Source organism: Macaca mulatta, chromosome 1 (assembly GCF_049350105.2).
Source record: "Macaca mulatta isolate MMU2019108-1 chromosome 1, T2T-MMU8v2.0, whole genome shotgun sequence".
NCBI classification, from domain to species: Eukaryota; Metazoa; Chordata; class Mammalia; order Primates; family Cercopithecidae; genus Macaca; species Macaca mulatta.
The window spans coordinates 94,995,723-95,010,044 of record NC_133406.1 but is presented as its reverse complement, the minus strand read 5'-3'; positions in this window follow the sequence as shown (position 1 = coordinate 95,010,044).

Below are 14,322 nucleotides of genomic sequence, written 5' to 3'. Positions count from 1 at the left end.
AAGGCTTCTTGAGGGGAAAGCTGTAACTCTGTGAGATGATTTCACAGAACACAAAGAAGTTTCTCAGAAAGCTTCTTTCTCTTTGTTATCGGAGGATATTTCCTTTGGCCCTATAGTCTTCAAAGGGATCCGAAATATCTGTTCTCAGATTCCACAGAAATAAGGCTAGCAAAGAGATCCACGAAATACAGATGTAACTCTGTGAGATGAATTCACAGAACACTAACCAGTTTCTCAGAAAGCTTCTTTCCAGATTTCATCTGAGGATATTTCCTTTTTCACCATAGCCCTCTATGGGCTTCCAAATATCTCTTTGCCAATTACACAAGAACTGTCTTAGCGAAAGGCTTCTTGAGGGGAAAGCTGTAACTCTGTGAGATGATTTCACAGAACACAAAGAAGTTTCTCAGAAAGCTTCTTTCTCTTTGTTATCGGAGGATATTTCCTTTGGCCCTATAGTCTTCAAAGGGATCCGAAATATCTGTTCTCAGATTCCACAGAAATAAGGCTAGCAAAGAGATCCACGAAATACAGATGTAACTCTGTGAGATGAATTCACAGAACACTAAGCACTTTCTCAGAAAGCTTCTTTCCAGATTTCATCTGAGGATATTTCCTTTTTCACCATAGCCCTCTATGGGCTTCCAAATACCACTTTGCCAATTCCACAAGAACTGTCTTAGCGAAAGGCTTCTTGAGGGGAAAGCTGTAACTCTGTGAGATGATTTCACAGAACACAAAGAAGTTTCTCAGAAAGCTTCTTTCTCTTTGTTATCGGAGGATATTTCCTTTAGCCCTATAGTCTTCAAAGGGATCCGAAATATCTGTTCTCAGATTCCACAGAAATAAGGCTAGCAAAGAGATCCACGAAATGCACATGTAACTCTGTGAGATGAATTCACAGAACACTAAGCAGTTTCTCAGAAAGCTTCTTTCCAGATTTCATCTGAGGATATTTCCTTTTTCACCATAGCCCTCTATGGGCTTCCAAATATCACTTTGCCAATTCCACAAGAACTGTCTTAGCGAAAGGCTTCTTGAGGGGAAAGCTGTAACTCTGTGAGATGATTTCACAGAACACAAAGAAGTTTCTCAGAAAGCTTCTTTCTCTTTGTTATCGCAGGATATTTCCTTTGGCCCTATAGTCTTCAATGGGATCCGAAATATCTGTTCTCAGATTCCACAGAAATAAGGCTAGCAAAGAGATCCACGAAATACAGATATAACTCTGTGATTTGAATTAACGGAACACTAAGCAGTTTCTAAGAAAGCTTCTTTCTAGATTTCATCTGAGGATATTTCCTTTTTCACCATAGCCCTCTATGAGCTTCCAAATATCACTTTGCCAATTCCACAAGAACTGTCTTAGAGAAAGGCTTCTTGAGGGGAAAGCTGTAACTCTGTGAGATGATTTCACAGAACACAAAGAAGTTTCTCAGAAAGCTTCTTTCTCTTTGTTATCGGAGGATATTTCCTTTGGCCCTATAGTCTTCAAAGGGATCCGAAATATCTGTTCCCAGATTCCACAGAAACAAGGCTAGCAAAGAGACCCACGAAATACAGATGTAACTCTTTGAGATGAATTAACAGAACACTAAGCAGTTTCTCAGAAAGATTCTTTCCAGATTTCATCTGAGGATATTTCCTTTTTCACCATAGCCCTCTATGGGCTTCCAAATATCACTTTGCCAATTCCACAAGAACTGTCTTAGCGAAAGGCTTCTTGAGGGGAAAGCTGTAACTCTGTGAGATGATTTCACAGAACACAAAGAAGTTTCTCAGAAAGCTTCTTTCTCTTCGTTATCGGAGGATATTTCCTTTGGCCCTATAGTCTTCAAAGGGATCCGAAATATCTGTTCTCAGATTCCACAGAAATAAGGCTAGCAAAGAGATCCACGAAATACACATGTAACGCTGTGAGATGAATTCACAGAACACTAAGCATTTTCTCAGAAAGCTTCTTTCCAGTTTTCATCTGAGGATATTTCTTTTTCACCATAGCCCTCTATGGGCTTCCAAATATCTCTTGGCCAATTACACAAGAAGTGTCTTAGCGAAAGGCTTCTTGAGGGGAAAGCTGTAACTCTGTGAGATGATTTCACAGAACAGAAAGAAGTTTCTCAGAAAGCTTCTTTCTCTTTGTTATCGCAGGATATTTCCTTTGGCCCTATAGTCTTCAAAGGGATCCGAAATATCTGTTCTCAGATTCCACAGAAATAAGGCTAGCAAAGAGATCCACGAAATACAGATGTAACTCTGTGAGATGAATTAACAGAACACTAAGCAGTTTCTCAGAAAGCTTCTTTCCAGATTTCATCTGAGGATATTTCCTTTTTCACCATAGCCCTCTATGGGCTTCCAAATATCACTTTGCCAATTACACAAGAACTGTCTTAGCGAAAGGCTTCTTGAAGGGAAAGCTGTAACTCTGTGAGATGATTTCACAGAACACAAAGAAGTTTCTCAGAAAGCTTCTTTCTCTTTGTTATCGCAGGATATTTCCTTTGGCCCTATAGTCTTCAAAGGGATCCGAAATATCTGTTCTCAGATTCCACAGAAATAAGGCTAGCAAAGAGATCCACGAAATACAGATGTAACTCTGTGAGATGAATTCAGAGAACACTAAGCAGTTTCTCAGAAAGCTTCTTTCCAGATTTCATCTGAGGATATTTCCTTTTTCACCATAGCCCTCTATGGGCTTCCAAATATCACTTTGCCAATTCCACAAGAACTGTCTTAGCGAAAGGCTTCTTGAGGAGAAAGCTGTAACTCTGTGAGATGATTTCACAGAACACAAAGAAGTTTCTCAGAAAGCTTCTTTCTCTTTGTTATCGGAGGATATTTCCTTGGCCCTATAATCTTCAAAGGGATCCGAAATATCTGTTCCCAGATTCCACAGAAATAAGGCTAGCAAAGAGATCCACGAAATGCAGATGTAACTCTGTGAGATGAATTAACAGAACACTAAGCAGTTTCTCAGAAAGCTTCTTTCCAGATTTCATCTGAGGATATTTCCTTTTTCACCATAGCCCTCTATGGGCTTCCAAATATCACTTTGCCAATTCCACAAGAACTGTCTTAGCGAAAGGCTTCTTGAGGGGAAAGCTGTAACTCTGTGAGATGATTTCAGAGAACACAAAGAAGTTTCTCAGAAAGCTTCTTTGTCTTTGTTATCGGAGGATATTTCCTTTGGCCCTATTGTCTTCAAAGGGATCCGAAATATCTGTTCTCAGATTCCACAGAAATAAGGCTAGCAAAGACATCCACGAAATACAGATGTAACTCTGTGAGATGAATTAACAGAACACTAAGCAGTTTTTCAGAAAGATTCTTTCCAGATTTCATCTGAGGATATTTCCTTTTTCACCATAGCCCTCTGTGAGCTTCCAAATATCCCTTTGCAAATTCCAAAAGAACTGTCTTAGCGAAAGGCTTCTTGAGGGGAAAGCTGTAACTCTGTGAGATGATTTCACAGAACACAAAGAAGTTTCTCAGAAAGCTTCTTTCTCGTTGTTATCGGAGGATATTTCCTTTGGCCCTATAGTCTTCAAAGGGATCCGAAATATCTGTTCTCAGATTCCAGAGAAATAAGGCTAGCAAAGAGATCCACGAAATACACATGTAACTCTGTGAGATGAATTAACAGAACACTAAGCAGTTTCTCAGAAAGCTTCTTTCCAGATTTCATCTGAGGATATTTCCTTTTTCACCATAGCCCTCTAAGGGCTTCAAAATATCACTTTGCCAATTCCACAAGAACTGTCTTAGTGAAAGGCTTCTTGAGGGGAAAGCTGTAACTCTGTGAGATGATTTCACAGAACACAAAGAAGTTTCTCAGAAAGCTTCTTTCTCTTTGTTATCGGAGGATATTTCCTTTGGCCCTATAGTCTTCAAAGGGATCCGAAATATCTGTTCTCAGATTCCACAGAAATAAGGCTAGCAAAGAGATCCACGAAATACAGATGTAACTCTGTGAGATGAATTCACAGAACACTAACCAGTTTCTCAGAAAGCTTCTTTCCAGATTTCATCTGAGGATATTTCCTTTTTCACCATAGCCCTCTATGGGCTTCCAAATATCTCTTTGCCAATTACACAAGAACTGTCTTAGCGAAAGGCTTCTTGAGGGGAAAGCTGTAACTCTGTGAGATGATTTCACAGAACACAAAGAAGTTTCTCAGAAAGCTTCTTTCTCTTTGTTATCGGAGGATATTTCCTTTGGCCCTATAGTCTTCAAAGGGATCCGAAATATCTGTTCTCAGATTCCACAGAAATAAGGCTAGCAAAGAGATCCACGAAATATAGATGTAACTCTGTGAGATGAATTCACAGAACACTAAGCAGTTTCTCAGAAAGCTTCTTTCCAGATTTCATCTGAGGATATTTCCTTTTTCACAATAGCCCTCTATGGGCTTCCAAATATCTCTTTGCCAATTACACAAGAAATGTCTTAGCGAAAGGCTTCTTGAGGGGAAAGCTGTAACTCTGTGAGATGATTTCACAGAACACAAAGAAGTTTCTCAGAAAGCTTCTTTCTGTTTGTTATCAGAGGATATTTCCCTTGGCCCTATAGTCTTCAAAGGGATCCGAAATATCTGTTCTCAGATTCCACAGAAATAAGGCTAGCAAAGAGATCCACGAAATACAGATGTAACTCTGTGAGATGAATTCACAGAACACTAAGCAGTTTCTCAGAAAGCTTCTTTCCAGATTTCATCTGAAGATATTTCCTTTTTCACCATAGCCCTCTATGGGCTTCCAAATATCTCTTTGCCAATTCCACAAGAACTGTCTTAGCGAAAGGCTTCTTGAGGGGAAAGCTGTAACTCTGTGAGATGAGTTCACAGAACACAAAGAAGTTTCTCAGAAAGCTTCTTTCTCTTTGTTATCGGAGGATATTTCTTTTGGCCCTATAGTCTTCAAAGGGATCCGAAATATCTGTTCTCAGATTCCACAGAAATACGGCTAGCAAAGACATCCACGAAATACACATGTAACTCTGTGAGATGAATTAACAGAACACTAAGCAGTTTCTCAGAAAGCTTCTTTCCAGATTTCATCTGAGGATATTTCCTTTTTCACCATAGCCCTCAATGGGCTTCCATATATCACTTTGCCAATTCCACAAGAACTGTCTTAGCGAAAGGCTTCTTGAGGGGAAAGCTGTAACTCTGTGAGATGATTTCACAGAACACAAAGAAGTTTCTCAGAAAGCTTCTTTCTCTTTGTTATCGCAGGATATTTCCTTTGGCCCTATAGTCTTCATAGGGATCCGAAATATCTGTTCTCAGATTCCACAGAAATAAGGCTAGCAAAGATATCCACGAAATACACATGTAACTCTGTGAGATTAATTCACAGAACACTAAGCAGTTTCTCAGAAAGCTTCTTTCCAGTTTTCATCTGAGGATATTTGTTTTTCACTATAGCCCTCTATGGACTTCCAAAAATCTCTTTGCCAATTACACAAGAACTGTCTTAGCGAAAGGCTTCTTGAGGGGAAAGCTGTAACTCTGTGAGATGATTTCACAGAACACAAAGAAGTTTCTCAGAAAGCTTCTTTCTGTTTGTTATCAGAGGATATTTCCCTTGGCCCTATAGTCTTCAAAGGGATCCGAAATATCTGTTCTCAGATTCCACAGAAATAAGGCTAGCAAAGAGATCCACGAAGTGCACATGTAACTCTGTGAGATGAATTCACAGAACACTAAGCAGTTTCTCAGAAAGCTTCTTTCCATATTTCATCTGAGGATATTTCCTTTTTCACCATAGCCCTCTATGGGCTTCCAAATATCTCTTTGCCAATTCCACAAGAACTGTCTTAGCGAAAGGCTTCTTGAGCGGAAAGCTGTAACTCTGAGAGATGATTTCACAGAACACAAAGAAGTTTCTCAGAAAGCTTCTTTCTCTTTGTTATCGCAGGCTATTTCCTTTGGCCCTATAGTCTTCAACGCGATCCGAAATATCTGTTCTCAGATTCCACAGAAATAAGGCTAGCAAAGAGATCCATGAAATACAGATGTAACTCTGTGAGATGAATTAACAGAACACTAAGCAGTTTCTCAGAAAGCTTCTTTCCAGATTTCATCTGAGGATATTTCCTTTTTCACCAAAGCCCCCTATGTGCTTCCAAATATCACTTTGCCAATTCCACAAGAACTGTCTTAGCGAAAGGCTTCTTGAGGGGAAAGCTGTAACTCTGTGAGATGATTTCACAGAACACAAAGAAGTTTCTCAGAAAGCTTCTTTCTCTTTGTTATCGGTGGATATTTCCTTTGGCCCTATAGTCTTCAAAGGGATCCGAAATATCTGTTCTCAGATTCCACAGAAATAAGGCTAGCAAAGAGATCCACGAAATACAGATGTAACTCTGTGATTTGAATTTACAGAACACTAAGCAGTTTCTCAGAAAGCTTCTTTCTAGATTTCATCTGAGGATATTTCCTTTTTCACCATAGCCCTCTATGAGCTTCCAAATATCACTTTGCCAATTCCACAAGAACTGTCTTAGCGAAAGGCTTCTTTAGGGGAAAGCTGTAACTCTGTGAGATGATTTCACAGAACACAAAGAAGTTTCTCAGAAAGCTTCTTTCTCTTTGTTATCGGAGGATATTTCCTTTGGCCCTATAGTCTTCAAAGGGATCCGAAATATCTGTTCCCAGATTCCACAGAAACAAGGCTAGCAAAGAGACCCACGAAATACAGATGTAACTCTTTGAGATGAATTAACAGAACACTAAGCAGTTTCTCAGAAAGATTCTTTCCAGATTTCATCTGAGGATATTTCCTTTTTCATCATAGCCCTCTATGGGCTTCCAAATATCACTTTGCCAATTCCACAAGAACTGTCTTAGCGAAAGGCTTCTTGAGGGGAAAGCTGTAACTCTGTGAGATGATTTCACAGAACACAAAGAAGTTTCTCAGAAAGCTTCTTTCTCTTTGTTATCGGAGGATAAATCCTTTGGCCCTATAGTCTTCAAAGGGATCCGAAATATCTGTTCTCAGATTCCACAGAAATAAGGCTAGCAAAGAGATCCACGAAATACAGATGTAACTCTGTGAGATGAATTCACAGAACACTAAGCAGTTTCGCAGAAAGCCTCTTTCCAGATTTCCTCTGAGGATATTTCCTTTTTCACCATAGCCCTCTATGGGCTTCCAAATATCTCTTTGCCAATTACACAAGAACTGTCTTAGCGAAAGGCTTCTTGAGGGGAAAGCTGTAACTCTGTGAGATGATTTCACAGAACACAAAGAAGTTTCTCAGAAAGCTTCTTTCTGTTTGTTATCAGAGGATATTTCCCTTGGCCCTATAGTCTTCAAAGGGATGCGAAATATCTGTTCTCAGATTCCACAGAAATAAGGCTAGCAAAGACATCCACGAAATACAGATGTAACTCTGTGAGATGAATTAACAGAACACTAAGCAGTTTTTCAGAAAGATTCTTTCCAGATTTCATCTGAGGATATTTCCTTTTTCACCATAGCCCTCTGTGAGCTTCCAAATATCCCTTTGCAAATTCCAAAAGAACTGTCTTAGCGAAAGGCTTCTTGAGGGGAAAGCTGTAACTCTGTGAGATGATTTCACAGAACACAAAGAAGTTTCTCAGAAAGCTTCTTTCTCGTTGTTATCGGAGGATATTTCCTTTGGCCCTATAGTCTTCAAAGGGATCCGAAATATCTGTTCTCAGATTCCAGAGAAATAAGGCTAGCAAAGAGATCCACGAAATACACATGTAACTCTGTGAGATGAATTAACAGAACACTAAGCAGTTTCTCAGAAAGCTTCTTTCCAGATTTCATCTGAGGATATTTCCTTTTTCACCATAGCCCTCTAAGGGCTTCAAAATATCACTTTGCCAATTCCACAAGAACTGTCTTAGCGAAAGGCTTCTTGAGGGGAAAGCTGTAACTCTGTGAGATGATTTCACAGAACACAAAGAAGTTTCTCAGAAAGCTTCTTTCTCTTTGTTATCGGAGGATATTTCCTTTGGCCCTATAGTCTTCAAAGGGATCCGAAATATCTGTTCTCAGATTCCACAGAAATAAGGCTAGCAAAGAGATCCACGAAATACAGATGTAACTCTGTGAGATGAATTCACAGAACACTAACCAGTTTCTCAGAAAGCTTCTTTCCAGATTTCATCTGAGGATATTTCCTTTTTCACCATAGCCCTCTATGGGCTTCCAAATATCTCTTTGCCAATTACACAAGAACTGTCTTAGCGAAAGGCTTCTTGAGGGGAAAGCTGTAACTCTGTGAGATGATTTCACAGAACACAAAGAAGTTTCTCAGAAAGCTTCTTTCTCTTTGTTATCGGAGGATATTTCCTTTGGCCCTATAGTCTTCAAAGGGATCCGAAATATCTGTTCTCAGATTCCACAGAAATAAGGCTAGCAAAGAGATCCACGAAATACAGATGTAACTCTGTGAGATGAATTCACAGAACACTAAGCACTTTCTCAGAAAGCTTCTTTCCAGATTTCATCTGAGGATATTTCCTTTTTCACCATAGCCCTCTATGGGCTTCCAAATACCACTTTGCCAATTCCACAAGAACTGTCTTAGCGAAAGGCTTCTTGAGGGGAAAGCTGTAACTCTGTGAGATGATTTCACAGAACACAAAGAAGTTTCTCAGAAAGCTTCTTTCTCTTTGTTATCGGAGGATATTTCCTTTAGCCCTATAGTCTTCAAAGGGATCCGAAATATCTGTTCTCAGATTCCACAGAAATAAGGCTAGCAAAGAGATCCACGAAATGCACATGTAACTCTGTGAGATGAATTCACAGAACACTAAGCAGTTTCTCAGAAAGCTTCTTTCCAGATTTCATCTGAGGATATTTCCTTTTTCACCATAGCCCTCTATGGGCTTCCAAATATCACTTTGCCAATTCCACAAGAACTGTCTTAGCGAAAGGCTTCTTGAGGGGAAAGCTGTAACTCTGTGAGATGATTTCACAGAACACAAAGAAGTTTCTCAGAAAGCTTCTTTCTCTTTGTTATCGCAGGATATTTCCTTTGGCCCTATAGTCTTCAATGGGATCCGAAATATCTGTTCTCAGATTCCACAGAAATAAGGCTAGCAAAGAGATCCACGAAATACAGATATAACTCTGTGATTTGAATTAACGGAACACTAAGCAGTTTCTAAGAAAGCTTCTTTCTAGATTTCATCTGAGGATATTTCCTTTTTCACCATAGCCCTCTATGAGCTTCCAAATATCACTTTGCCAATTCCACAAGAACTGTCTTAGAGAAAGGCTTCTTGAGGGGAAAGCTGTAACTCTGTGAGATGATTTCACAGAACACAAAGAAGTTTCTCAGAAAGCTTCTTTCTCTTTGTTATCGGAGGATATTTCCTTTGGCCCTATAGTCTTCAAAGGGATCCGAAATATCTGTTCCCAGATTCCACAGAAACAAGGCTAGCAAAGAGACCCACGAAATACAGATGTAACTCTTTGAGATGAATTAACAGAACACTAAGCAGTTTCTCAGAAAGATTCTTTCCAGATTTCATCTGAGGATATTTCCTTTTTCACCATAGCCCTCTATGGGCTTCCAAATATCACTTTGCCAATTCCACAAGAACTGTCTTAGCGAAAGGCTTCTTGAGGGGAAAGCTGTAACTCTGTGAGATGATTTCACAGAACACAAAGAAGTTTCTCAGAAAGCTTCTTTCTCTTCGTTATCGGAGGATATTTCCTTTGGCCCTATAGTCTTCAAAGGGATCCGAAATATCTGTTCTCAGATTCCACAGAAATAAGGCTAGCAAAGAGATCCACGAAATACACATGTAACGCTGTGAGATGAATTCACAGAACACTAAGCATTTTCTCAGAAAGCTTCTTTCCAGTTTTCATCTGAGGATATTTCTTTTTCACCATAGCCCTCTATGGGCTTCCAAATATCTCTTGGCCAATTACACAAGAAGTGTCTTAGCGAAAGGCTTCTTGAGGGGAAAGCTGTAACTCTGTGAGATGATTTCACAGAACAGAAAGAAGTTTCTCAGAAAGCTTCTTTCTCTTTGTTATCGCAGGATATTTCCTTTGGCCCTATAGTCTTCAAAGGGATCCGAAATATCTGTTCTCAGATTCCACAGAAATAAGGCTAGCAAAGAGATCCACGAAATACAGATGTAACTCTGTGAGATGAATTAACAGAACACTAAGCAGTTTCTCAGAAAGCTTCTTTCCAGATTTCATCTGAGGATATTTCCTTTTTCACCATAGCCCTCTATGGGCTTCCAAATATCACTTTGCCAATTACACAAGAACTGTCTTAGCGAAAGGCTTCTTGAAGGGAAAGCTGTAACTCTGTGAGATGATTTCACAGAACACAAAGAAGTTTCTCAGAAAGCTTCTTTCTCTTTGTTATCGCAGGATATTTCCTTTGGCCCTATAGTCTTCAAAGGGATCCGAAATATCTGTTCTCAGATTCCACAGAAATAAGGCTAGCAAAGAGATCCACGAAATACAGATGTAACTCTGTGAGATGAATTCAGAGAACACTAAGCAGTTTCTCAGAAAGCTTCTTTCCAGATTTCATCTGAGGATATTTCCTTTTTCACCATAGCCCTCTATGGGCTTCCAAATATCACTTTGCCAATTCCACAAGAACTGTCTTAGCGAAAGGCTTCTTGAGGAGAAAGCTGTAACTCTGTGAGATGATTTCACAGAACACAAAGAAGTTTCTCAGAAAGCTTCTTTCTCTTTGTTATCGGAGGATATTTCCTTGGCCCTATAATCTTCAAAGGGATCCGAAATATCTGTTCCCAGATTCCACAGAAATAAGGCTAGCAAAGAGATCCACGAAATGCAGATGTAACTCTGTGAGATGAATTAACAGAACACTAAGCAGTTTCTCAGAAAGCTTCTTTCCAGATTTCATCTGAGGATATTTCCTTTTTCACCATAGCCCTCTATGGGCTTCCAAATATCACTTTGCCAATTCCACAAGAACTGTCTTAGCGAAAGGCTTCTTGAGGGGAAAGCTGTAACTCTGTGAGATGATTTCAGAGAACACAAAGAAGTTTCTCAGAAAGCTTCTTTGTCTTTGTTATCGGAGGATATTTCCTTTGGCCCTATTGTCTTCAAAGGGATCCGAAATATCTGTTCTCAGATTCCACAGAAATAAGGCTAGCAAAGACATCCACGAAATACAGATGTAACTCTGTGAGATGAATTAACAGAACACTAAGCAGTTTTTCAGAAAGATTCTTTCCAGATTTCATCTGAGGATATTTCCTTTTTCACCATAGCCCTCTGTGAGCTTCCAAATATCCCTTTGCAAATTCCAAAAGAACTGTCTTAGCGAAAGGCTTCTTGAGGGGAAAGCTGTAACTCTGTGAGATGATTTCACAGAACACAAAGAAGTTTCTCAGAAAGCTTCTTTCTCGTTGTTATCGGAGGATATTTCCTTTGGCCCTATAGTCTTCAAAGGGATCCGAAATATCTGTTCTCAGATTCCAGAGAAATAAGGCTAGCAAAGAGATCCACGAAATACACATGTAACTCTGTGAGATGAATTAACAGAACACTAAGCAGTTTCTCAGAAAGCTTCTTTCCAGATTTCATCTGAGGATATTTCCTTTTTCACCATAGCCCTCTAAGGGCTTCAAAATATCACTTTGCCAATTCCACAAGAACTGTCTTAGTGAAAGGCTTCTTGAGGGGAAAGCTGTAACTCTGTGAGATGATTTCACAGAACACAAAGAAGTTTCTCAGAAAGCTTCTTTCTCTTTGTTATCGGAGGATATTTCCTTTGGCCCTATAGTCTTCAAAGGGATCCGAAATATCTGTTCTCAGATTCCACAGAAATAAGGCTAGCAAAGAGATCCACGAAATACAGATGTAACTCTGTGAGATGAATTCACAGAACACTAACCAGTTTCTCAGAAAGCTTCTTTCCAGATTTCATCTGAGGATATTTCCTTTTTCACCATAGCCCTCTATGGGCTTCCAAATATCTCTTTGCCAATTACACAAGAACTGTCTTAGCGAAAGGCTTCTTGAGGGGAAAGCTGTAACTCTGTGAGATGATTTCACAGAACACAAAGAAGTTTCTCAGAAAGCTTCTTTCTCTTTGTTATCGGAGGATATTTCCTTTGGCCCTATAGTCTTCAAAGGGATCCGAAATATCTGTTCTCAGATTCCACAGAAATAAGGCTAGCAAAGAGATCCACGAAATATAGATGTAACTCTGTGAGATGAATTCACAGAACACTAAGCAGTTTCTCAGAAAGCTTCTTTCCAGATTTCATCTGAGGATATTTCCTTTTTCACAATAGCCCTCTATGGGCTTCCAAATATCTCTTTGCCAATTACACAAGAAATGTCTTAGCGAAAGGCTTCTTGAGGGGAAAGCTGTAACTCTGTGAGATGATTTCACAGAACACAAAGAAGTTTCTCAGAAAGCTTCTTTCTGTTTGTTATCAGAGGATATTTCCCTTGGCCCTATAGTCTTCAAAGGGATCCGAAATATCTGTTCTCAGATTCCACAGAAATAAGGCTAGCAAAGAGATCCACGAAATACAGATGTAACTCTGTGAGATGAATTCACAGAACACTAAGCAGTTTCTCAGAAAGCTTCTTTCCAGATTTCATCTGAAGATATTTCCTTTTTCACCATAGCCCTCTATGGGCTTCCAAATATCTCTTTGCCAATTCCACAAGAACTGTCTTAGCGAAAGGCTTCTTGAGGGGAAAGCTGTAACTCTGTGAGATGAGTTCACAGAACACAAAGAAGTTTCTCAGAAAGCTTCTTTCTCTTTGTTATCGGAGGATATTTCCTTTGGCTCTACAGTCTTCAAAGGGATCCGAAATATCTGTTCTCAGATTCCACAGAAATAAGGCTAGCAAAGAGATCCACGAAATACACATGTAACTCTGTGAGATGAATTAACAGAACACTAAGCAGTTTCTCAGAAAGCTTCTTTCCAGATTTCATCTGAGGATATTTCCTTTTTCACCATAGCCCACTATGGGCTTCCATATATCACTTTGCCAATTCCACAAGAACTGTCTTAGCGAAAGGCTTCTTGAGGGGAAAGCTGTAACTCTGTGAGATGATTTCACAGAACACAAAGAAGTTTCTCAGAAAGCTTCTTTCTCTTTGTTATCGGAGGATATTTCCTTTGGCCCTATAGTCTTCAAAGGGATCCGAAATATCTGTTCTCAGATTCCACAGAAATAAGGCTAGCAAAGAGATCCACGAAATACAGATGTAACTCTGTGAGATGAATTCACAGAACACTAAGCAGTTTCTCAGAAAGCTTCTTTCCAGATTTCATCTGAGGATATTTCCTTTTTCACAATAGCCCTCTATGGGCTTCCAAATATCTCTTTGCCAATTACACAAGAAATGTCTTAGCGAAAGGCTTCTTGAGGGGAAAGCTGTAACTCTGTGAGATGATTTCACAGAACACAAAGAAGTTTCTCAGAAAGCTTCTTTCTGTTTGTTATCAGAGGATATTTCCCTTGGCCCTATAGTCTTCAAAGGGATCCGAAATATCTGTTCTCAGATTCCACAGAAATAAGGCTAGCAAAGAGATCCACGAAATACAGATGTAACTCTGTGAGATGAATTCACAGAACACTAAGCAGTTTCTCAGAAAGCTTCTTTCCAGATTTCATCTGAAGATATTTCCTTTTTCACCATAGCCCTCTATGGGCTTCCAAATATCTCTTTGCCAATTCCACAAGAACTGTCTTAGCGAAAGGCTTCTTGAGGGGAAAGCTGTAACTCTGTGAGATGAGTTCACAGAACACAAAGAAGTTTCTCAGAAAGCTTCTTTCTCTTTGTTATCGGAGGATATTTCTTTTGGCCCTATAGTCTTCAAAGGGATCCGAAATATCTGTTCTCAGATTCCACAGAAATACGGCTAGCAAAGACATCCACGAAATACACATGTAACTCTGTGAGATGAATTAACAGAACACTAAGCAGTTTCTCAGAAAGCTTCTTTCCAGATTTCATCTGAGGATATTTCCTTTTTCACCATAGCCCTCAATGGGCTTCCATATATCATTTGCCAATTCCACAAGAACTGTCTTAGCGAAAGGCTTCTTGAGGGGAAAGCTGTAACTCTGTGAGATGATTTCACAGAACACAAAGAAGTTTCTCAGAAAGCTTCTTTCTCTTTGTTATCGCAGGATATTTCCTTTGGCCCTATAGTCTTCATAGGGATCCGAAATATCTGTTCTCAGATTCCACAGAAATAAGGCTAGCAAAGATATCCACGAAATACACATGTAACCCTGTGAGATTAATTCACAGAACACTAAGCAGTTTCTCAGAAAGCTTCTTTCCAGTTTTCATCTGAG